Source organism: Rhinopithecus roxellana, chromosome 13, assembly GCF_007565055.1.
Source record: "Rhinopithecus roxellana isolate Shanxi Qingling chromosome 13, ASM756505v1, whole genome shotgun sequence".
NCBI lineage: Eukaryota > Metazoa > Chordata > Mammalia > Primates > Cercopithecidae > Rhinopithecus > Rhinopithecus roxellana.
The window spans coordinates 33,192,044-33,202,630 of NC_044561.1; the positions used below are offsets into that span (position 1 = coordinate 33,192,044).

At 38.1% G+C, this 10,587-nt stretch overlaps 1 non-coding gene across 1 annotated transcript; it reads right to left on the reverse strand.

The window, feature by feature from the left end:
- Positions 1-8,417: 8,417 nt before the first annotated feature.
- Positions 8,418-8,490, reverse strand: TRNAK-UUU. Its single transcript has one exon. It is a non-coding gene; the product is annotated as a tRNA-Lys (tRNA).
- Positions 8,491-10,587: the final 2,097 nt, after the last annotated feature.

A 10,587-nucleotide genomic window follows, 5' to 3' on the forward strand; every position in this document is an offset into this window, starting at 1 on the left:
GGAAAGAGTAACTGATGTCAGTATGTTCATGAGAAGATACTAATCATCGCTACAACTTGAATATGAAAATCTTAAGAAACTGCTATATCCCACAAAATAACACAGAATTCAGTGGTTAAAACTTCCAAATTAATATGCAAATATTTTTATGGTTCTCATGTAGTTCTTAATTATGCTACTTTTAACTTACTGAGTTTAATTACACTGTTTTATGAACAAAAGGACAAGAAGTAAACTAATTTTTATTTTCCCCAAGTATCATTTTTTTTCTCTATTATTTTATTGTGTGAACATTGTTCATTGACTAAAATCAGTATTTTTCTGGATACCAACCGTTTCAATTGAAGTGGCTAGATAAAAGTTCAGCATCTTTGACATTAGCTAGTAATTTTAAAAGCAGAAGTAAATGTAGAACTTCAGGAAAGTTTCTCCTTTACAACTTATTTTAAAAATTGCCCTTGTCAGCTACATGTCTATTCTGATAAAGCATGGGTCTATGGGACAAGAAATCAAAAGTCTTTGGGTGACATTTTATCTCTGGTTCCTCTGGATGAAATAAACAGCATAACTAATGTTCATTGATCCAAAAGTGACATTGCACAGAAAGATACATCCTTCTCTGTTTTATTTGGGAGACAGAATTTAGGTGTTCTTCAGTAGGAAAGAAACCACAATCACATTTAATCAACAGTAAAAATGAAGGCCAACATATTGTAACTACTACTTTTCTTGTTGCTTTTGAAAAGGTGCTGATTTCTCTTTGCACAAAGTGCTGAGTGCAAACAAGAGGGCAAACCACGTCAAGACTGAATCAAAAAGACGAGTTAAACCAGGACTGTCATAGATATTTCGTCAAGAAAAATGGCACATCTTGTTTACAATTACTTTGTCTGATTCACTTCTCCATTAGAAAAAGCACTTTTAAATTATCCTTTTACAACCCTCCTCAAGAGAAGAAAGTTGCTGGCTATGCAGACTAGGCTAATATTGGGAGAGAAACCCTAAGTTCTATACACAATTGTGAAGGGCTGTGTGTGTGTGAGTGTGTGTGTCTGTGTGATATACACGCAGATATAAAATGTTAATCAAATATCTCTCAAAATGAGTGAAATTAGAGACATTTTGTTCTCAGTGCTTTGGAATGACTTCACTTAAATGGATAATATCCCCAAACAGAACAGAGACTGAGAAGATAACAGAACCTATTACCAATTGTTCTTTCATCCTCTCTACCAGGGCTGCAGAATTTCATACTGATGTGTTGAATTTAAGTCTGTTCTTTCTATCATTCCTCAGATAACTGGTGCTTGGAACTGAAACACTCAAAGCAAATGGAGTTCAAATCGTTCATAATATACAAAAGATATTCAAACCCCTTGTATACTGTTTTTCTTTAACACACAGACTGAAATAGATAATTTTAACGGTTACATCAAGATAACCCACTGTAGTAATTCAAAATTTTTAATTCAGTTTTCTTCATCTGATGGAGTGGAAATAACATATCAGAAAATGTATTTAGGTGAAAGTCCTCTTTCCTTTCAAAAAATAAATCAAATCAAATAAAAATAGGCTCCCTTTTAGGTACTATTTATGCACATTTTCCTCTTCCCTTCCTTACTGCTTTCTCAGTGATTCTTTCTATGACTATTAAATATCATTACTTCAGAATTTAGTTAAAATGAACTGATTCTGTGATAAATGAAGCAATACTGGAAATCATAATTTACAGAAAACTATTACAAAATTTAACAGAATGTTTTCACCATTAATTAAAAACAATTGAGCTTGTGGAGTAAGATTGGTGCTCACAAGGTTAAGGAGCATGTTTCTGGAGGCCAAAGGCCTGTTTGAATCCTGACACCCACTAGTTGTGTGACTCTAGGCAAGTTATTTAAGATCTTTATGCTTTAGGTTCTTCTTCTGTTAAATGGGGGATGAAAATAGCATTGACAGCATAGGATTGTTATTGGCATTAAATTAGTTAATGTCTGTAAAGCGCTTTTCCTCTTGTGCACTGCATCAAGTCTGCTAAGCTTCATTCACCTGGGGACTTTTGCACCACAGGCCACTCAGCCACCTCTGAGGCCATGGAGCTTGCAAGTTTACCTCTCAACTTCACATGGGCACCATGCACAGTGTGTTACATCATGCCTATACTCCATGGAATCCTCTTATTTTCTACCCAAGAGCTTCTCTGGTGTAGCTAAGGCTTGATACACCAGGAACCAGCTCAGAACCTGCACAAGAGCAGCCCAGAAGTGCTGGGAAGTGAACGCCCTGTAGGGTGCAACTTTCACAAAGGAGACCCTTGACCAGCACATAAGTGCTTGCCCCTTCTTTCCCAGTGGAGAGCCCAGGAATGCCAGCATCTTAGAAAATGTTCCTAAAAGATTTATATCCTGCTGTTCTCTTATCACAAGTGGCAGCCAGATCAGAGACAACCATTTGTATTCTCTTGCTCTCCTTTCCTACCTTACCTCCATTCATCTTCAACCCCCATCCTTGGGATTGCTTTCCCCAATGAAGTGTTAGAACATATGAATTGCTGGAGTATCTAATTTCTATTTCTACGGGTCCCATGCTGAGGAATTATATGAATTAGGTTTTGTTGCTCAAAACCCACCTTATAAAAAGCCTCACAGTCCACATTACCAGACAGAGCACCTCATTCCGATCACTATCCTCTTGACATTCCCATTACCTGATACATTACATAATTCTTTACTGTTATTGACTGCTCCCCCACCCCCCACACTAGAATTTAAACAGTGGAGTCTTAGACTATTTTCTTCACTATGTATTCCATGCAGCTAAAATATATTTGGCAGTTCATAAAATGTGCTAAGTTTTACTTAAAGATCACTTCTATAAGACCTATTGGGACCACACCATTTGAAATTCCAACCCTCTCTCCAGCCCTTGTACCCAATCTCCTTTGCTATTTCTATTTTTCTACAGTCTTTATCATTTTCTAAGTTGCTATATAATTCGACTTTCTTGTAGTTTATTGTGGCCACCCCTCACTAGCAGACAAACTTTGTGAAGTCAAGGTTGCTTTGGTCTTTTTCCGTGTTTGTTTGTTTTTCAGTTTTGTATACTCATGCATTCACATATCCCAAGTGCCTAAAGCAGTGCCTGTCAGACAGAGGGTCCTTTACGGAATGAATGAGGCATGTGTTCAACCTGAGAGGTAGGAAAATTGTTACTGGTTACAGGCTCCATTCAGCCCAAGACTCTGTGAATTGGTTTCATGTGAGTTGATTTGTCAGGATTAGACTCACACATACAGAAGGGTCAAATTAAGGAGACTAAAAGGAGAATTTAAAGAATTTAAGAAGAGTAAAACTGACTTTGCAGATGCTAGAAAAATACATCAAAATATGTTATTATTATCACGACTCCCCCCAAAAATACCCTTCAGGAATTTTCTTTGATTGTATTTTTTCTACTTCCCACAACTCACCTATGTGTATTTCTGGTGTTTCAGCGCCCCTTATATAAAATCGTTACTTTTCTCATTTTGAAGAAACTCTAAAATAGTCCAAGCTACTTTACTCTTTTATCTTAATCTGTATGTTGGAATAGATATTCTTAATGACAGCATAAACAGCGTCAACTCACAGATCTAGAAGTCTTCCTTCAAACATTTTGATCATATCAGGCACAGTATAATATAAAAACCTTCAACAAATGAAATAAAAACTCCTAGCTATCACTTTGTCAATCGTCTACTTCACTTTTTCACTACTAGCTTACTTCAATTTCCTTTCTACTTCCAGCCATATTCTAAACTTCAAACATTAAAAAGTTACTTTTTCCCTGTCTACACCAAGATCTCACCCAGCTCTGTTTCTAATTTTTGTACCTTTCATGTTGCACTAACCCAGGCAGGGAAGATGGAGAGCCCAGGCTGCCTTAGGGGTGGAATAGTAACCCTGCCATGGACAGGAGCCCTTCGGCACCAAACTTTCTTGCCTCAACCATGTATAAATACGTCTGCTAAGGCCAACTTCCCCTATGAATTATTTTCTCATTCATCTGTGGTCCTTGACACCCCTGAGTATATGACTTCATATTTTGGGTTCTTGTATAGCTGGTTTCACATATTATCATAATGCTTATGATAGCAACTCCCAGTTTTGAAACTACTCTCACTACCACAAGAAATAACCATACGGCCGGGCGCGGTGGCTCAAGCCTGTAATCCCAGCACTTTGGGAGGCCGAGACGGGCGGATCACGAGGTCAGGAGATCGAGACCATCCTGGCTAACACGGTGAAACCCCGTCTCTACTAAAAAAATACAAAAAACTAGCCGGGCGACGTGGCGGGTGCCTGTAGTCCCAGCTACTCGGGAGGCTGAGGCAGGAGAATGGCGTAAACCCGGGAGGCGGAGCTTGCAGTGAGCTGAGATCCGGCCACTGCACTCCAGCCTGAGCGACAGAGCCAGACTCCGTCTCAAAAAAAAAAAAAAAAGAGAAACAACCATACAACATCCGCGTTGTTCGCATTGGTATACATTTCCTATCACCTTAATTCTAAGCTTTGGATTTCAAGAGCAGGGCCCAGGATTTCCTCTTACTCTTTTACCCTCTACCCCAGTACAGACTGAGTACTCTGTTCACATTATGGATGTATGTATTAAATGTTGACAGTTTTTCTTTCTAAGCATGGTTCAAAAACATTAAACATTTCTCATATGATTTCAAATAATGGCGAATCTCTCTGTGTCAGGATTATGTATGTAGTGATAACAGAAAAGGGGAGTGTTACTGATAAAATTTTGGATGAGGAATGTGATAAAACTTTGGGTCAAGGATAATGTATTAGTCCATTTTCATGCTGCTGATAAAGGTAGGCCTGAGACAGGGGGAAAAAAAAAAAAAAAGATTTAATGGACTTACAGTTCCATGTGGCTGGGGAGGCCTCACAATCATGGTGGAAGGTGAAAGGCACTTCTTATACGGCAGCTGCAAGAGAGAATGAGAGAGAAGCAAAAAACATAAACCCCTTATATAACCATCAGATCGCGTGAGATTTACTTACTACCAAGAGAATAGTATGGAGAAGACCACCCCCATGATTCAGTTATCTCCCACCAGGTCCCTCCCACAACACATGGGAATTGTGGGAGCTACAATTTAAGATGAGATTTGGCGGGGGGGACTCAAAGACAACCATATCAGATAATTACCTCCTATATTAACAGCCAAAACAAGAAAAGCCCACATCGGGGGTGTAGTTGCTAAGTTGCCATGTTAGCTAAGGTGAGAGAATGTACTTCCAGAGAGGCAAGATAAACCCCACCTAGAGAGCTGAGGTCATAATGAAGTTCGAAGGGAGGTAGCTTTAGAAATGTCTGATTGGTTCTGCCCTAGAAAATAAGAAAGGACTTTGGCAATAGTGATATTTTAGTGCCAAGAGCACCCCAATGGGTACTAAATGAAATTTTATACCACTGGAGTAGAGGATAAGGAAGTCAGAGAAATACACAAAATTTTAGAGAATGCATATTTTTATTTGGTTTTGTTTTAGGAGGCTCAGATATTTTGCTACATGCATTTGTGCCATTTCTGTCCTTTTAAATTTTACATCTTTTAGTTCAACTTGAAAATCAAAAGTTATATTTTGCAAATTTACTTAAAAGAATGATGAATGTGCATTTACCTGTCTTAGAATTTATTCACTGAAATCAAGCACCAGATAGCATAGCAGTCAGAGTAGACCAAATTAAAACGAAGACCTGGTTATAGGAAAAACCCAAATTGCATAGAAGAATGTCCCCCCAAATCAAGAAGGAGGTGAGGGACCAAAGAATGAGTCAGACAAGCCCAGCTTGGCTGGCAGATGAGTGTAGTACTTTGATTTTATATTATACACAGTTATTCAGGAAATGCAATGTCAAGATATACAATTATAGGAATCCTACCATAAATATCTAAATCATTTAAAAGCATAATGTCTTAGTTCATTTAGACTGCTATAAAAAATAACACAAACTGGATAGCTTATAAATAACAGAAATGTATTTCTCACTGTTCTGGAGGCTGAAAAGTCTCAGATTAAGGTGCTGGCAGATTCAGTGTCTGCTCAGGATCTGCTTTCTGGTTCATAGACAATACCTTTTTGCTATTCCTCACATAGTGGAAGGGGAGAAGCATCTCTCTGGGACCTCTTTTATAAGGCCACAAATCCTATTCATGAGATTACCCAGTCACATTTGGTCCACCCCACCACTTGTCTCTAATCTGCTTTCAAGCTAATTTTCTGGCTCCCAAAAGCCCCACCTCCTAATGCTATCATTGTAGGGGTTAGAATTTCAATGTATGAAATTTGGAGCAACACAATCATTCAGACTGTGGCATATATCATTTTTAAATGGCATTATTGAACTTTTACTATGTTCCAGGAATTGTACTAAATGCATTAAATACAAATTTAATTACTCAACTTAGTTATCAAAACAGACTTTGGGATATAATTTTCCTCATTTTCTAGATTTTGAAAATGATGCCTTGGGAAGTTGCATATGACAATTTTGTGTGTCATTATTAACATTATTAACCTGGGGCCTAAAAATCCTTGTGTTGGGTAACTGTGCATTGTAGGATGTTTAACAGCATCTCTGGCTTCTACCTCTAGAAGTAATCAGCATTGCCCCAGTGGTAACAGCGACAACTTTCTCCAGACATTGCCAAATATCCCTTGTGGGTTTATATTGTGCCAAGATAGGGAATAGAAGGCAGAGTCTCACCTCCCACTACTCGGAAGCCACTGACTACTCTATGCCCACCTACATAATGACATTAGTGGTATCAGTGGTGCTATCTAATATGCCTTACGGTATTTATGTGTTAAGGTACCAGTCTACACTGACTCAGTAACAAACAAAGATTGTATTTCACTGACATAAAAACAGAAAAAAATAATAATAATGGGATAGTAAATCATTTTTTACCACTGAGAAAGTTTTTGAAGCTTTACCCCTCTTGTATCAGACAAAAAATATTGAGATGACCCATCTTCTTGATATTTAACCTCATCTCAGTAAGTTTCAATACATGCTTTTATTTTTTTTTTTTTAAGATAGTCTTACTCTGTCACCCAGGCTGGAGTGCAATGGCGCCGTCTCAGCTCACTGAAACTTCTGCCTCCTGGGTTCAAGAGATTCTCCTGCCTCAGCTGCCTGAGTAGCTGGGATTACAGGTGCATGTCACCACGCCCAGCTAATTTTTATATTTTTAGTACAGACGGGGTTTCACCATGTTGGTCAGGCTGGTCTCAAACTCCTGACCTTGTGATCCGCCTGCCTCGGCCTCCCAAAGTGCTGGGATTACTTACAGGCGTGAGCCACCGCGCCTGTCTAATACATGCTCTTTTCTAAACAGTGGAGGAAGAGAAAAGACTGGCTATTTCCTGCAGCACTTAACAAAACCACAATTTCTCTCTTTTCTTCCCAGCCCTGAAAAGACAAGTGAGTCCTTACTTCACAGGCCAGCTGAGGATTACTGAATGAGCAATACATAGCCATCCACTGAAGTAAGATGTCCAGTCAGTGAGTCTAATTCTAACGTGGGAATTTTCTGTGTGCAGGTCCCAAGAATCCCCAGCTAGTTCCTTGTATTAGTTTGTGTTTATCATGTGTTTAAAGCTATGATTATGTGGCTGGTGAAACTCACAAAATACGAAAAAATTCCTGGGTGAAACTTCACTGGATCTTCAAGCAAAGTAGTACCAACCAGGACAGTAAGTTTGTTTTTCTTTTCTATTGCGAGTTTTCTTTTTCTTGTATTTTGTGGAACTGTGTTAAAGCAAATGAGGTAAATGGTGTTTTGAATATTTCGATATGTCAAGAGATATAAAAAGTAAGACATTTCAAAATCATTTACAAAATGGATTTACACTCAGAGGGCTTTTCTGTTATTTCTTCAAAGTTTCTTTTCTAAAGTATTTATTTATCATAGTCTATCTTTGTAATAGAGAAAAATAGTAAGATATATTTTCTCTAAAAATATAAATTTCAAAAATGTAATATGAATGCCTATTTTAGGATCCATCAAACTTCCAGCTTAACAGACTTTTTTTTTTTTTTTCTTTTTTTTGAGATGGAGTCTCGCTGTGTCGCCCAGGCTGGAGTGCAGTGGCCCGATCTCAGCTCACTGCAATCTCCACCTCCCGGGTTCATGCCATTCTCCTGCCTCAGCCTCCCAAGCAGCTGGGGACTACAGGTGCCTGCCACCTCGCCCGGCTAGTTTTTTTTTTTTTTTTTTTTTTTTTTGTATTTTTAGTAGAGACGGGGTTTCACCGTGTTAGCCAGGATGGTCTCGATCTCCTGACCTTGTGATCCACCAGTCTCGGCCTCCCAAAGTGCTGGGATTACAGGCTTGAGCCACCGTGCCCGGCCAAAACACACGACGCCTCAACAGGGACTTGAACCCTGGGCCCTCAGATTAAAACTCTGATGCTCTACCAACTGAGCTATCCGGGTTCCTACAACATTTCTTGAGCTCATATGATTTTTGAGAAATTTGGCCAAATATTGCGAGGGGCTACTAGGAAAAACCCTCTATGTTTAATAACACAAGTGTGTTAAACACTAGGATACACGATTGTGTAAGATAACGGCCCTACAATAGTTCAAACAAAGTTCATTGGAGTTTCATGTCTCAGGAGGCTGTATTGAATGGGAGGATCAGAGATACTTTATGGATGAAGTGGTGTTGAGATGAGACTTGGAAGAGTTGCAAAAAATGAAGATGAGGTGGGAGAAAAACGCTAGCCTACGTGAACAAATACAAATGCAGTGCAAAATGAACATTGTCTTTAAAGAGTACCAAGGAGGACACGTGGTCTAGTGATTGAGGTATACATTTAAAAAAATAGGAGAGACTGACCCTAGAAAGATAAGTTGAACTGTCTGAGGAAGGCCAGACTGAGGGTAACCAGCCAGCGATAGTGAATGCTTGCGTGTTCTTGACAAGTGCGTGATAAATCATCCAACTGACATTTAAGAAAAATTATTCTGGTAGCATGGAATGACCTGGATGTAAATTGAGGAGAAAGGAGCAGAGACATTGATTTTCAGGTTTTCCTAGATTACATGTTAGATATAATGAAAGTTGAGCTCACAACAGTTATGATAAAATAAAGGAAAGAATTAACTCAAGAGACTTTGAAGAAGTAAAATCAAGGTCACTTGTCAATTTGATTGAATGTATAGCACGAGAAAAGCTTTCTGACTGGAGAAGCACATTACTTTACAATTCATTCCTTCGATAAATGTTTATCAACTGCATAAGTTAATTTCTAACTCTATTTGAAATCTAGATCTAGGTAAGGTAGAAATACTTAGTGATATGTTTGAAAATGGTTTTTTAACTACTAGTGTTTTGGGTGTCTGTGGATAAATTATGTATTTACATATGTATTATATATGCATATACACATATATGTACATGTGTGTACACAGTATATATATATATATACACACACACACATACATAATTTTAATCACCATTCATATTGCTGTCAAAAACAAACTCCATTTTAAACACATTAGAAGAATTATTGTAAATTACCACCATATTATGGGAAGATCAAGTCTTGAAACTGATTACAGTTGTCATATTGATAACATTAATAATACAAAGCATTAGCTGAGTATTCTTTATGTGCTAAAAACTGTGCTAGAAACTTTACACAGATTATTTCACTGAAACCTCACAGCAAGTCCAGAAGGGGACACTATTATAACCCTTCTTTATAGATGAGGAACAGAGAAGTTTAAGAAAGTTGCTACACTCACAAGGATTAAGAGAAAGAGCGAGAACAAGAAATTAGACAGTCAAATTGAAAGTCTGTGTAACTGACAACTGGGCTCTTCTCAGTATTGGTCTTTAAGAGAAAGAGAGGTAGATAATCCAGAGTGGACTCACAAGAGCCCTGCTAGAATGCTGATGGGACCTGACATAGATCAGATGCAGAACAATTCTGAAGGACTGGGAAGATTTGTCTGGTTAAAAAGAAGTCTTGGATAGTGAGGCAGGGCACAGTGCATGTTTCCTAATTTTTTTTTTCTAATTTGTTTCTGTCTTATCTCTAGAAAATAGAAAACACTTCCCGAAATTGCTCCAAAATTGATTTGCCTTTGGTTGGTCCCAGTTGTCTAATGGCTAGAACTATTTAGAAATAGAGTGGGCCATATCCAGAGGCAATTAGTCCCCATGCCTGAATGTTACATTTGAACAGTGCTTAGTAGGGGCAGTACACAGACAGTGCAGGCCTCATCGTAGGATTTTAAGTAGATGACATTTATATTTTGTTTACATCCTATTTTCCATCATTGTAAGATTATCAGTTAAGAGTATGATACCCCAAAATAACTAGGCAAAAATTTACTTGTTGCTGTCTATATAAACAACCCTTACCTTACAGGGATATTTTCAAAGGAATTTGAAATAATCTGTGCAAAATGCTAGGCACATTGCCTCACATATAGTAAGTTCTCTATGTATATTGGCTGCTACATTGCATTTCATTACCTAGTTTTATGCATTTTAAAATACTATTTCCTTAAAAACTGATA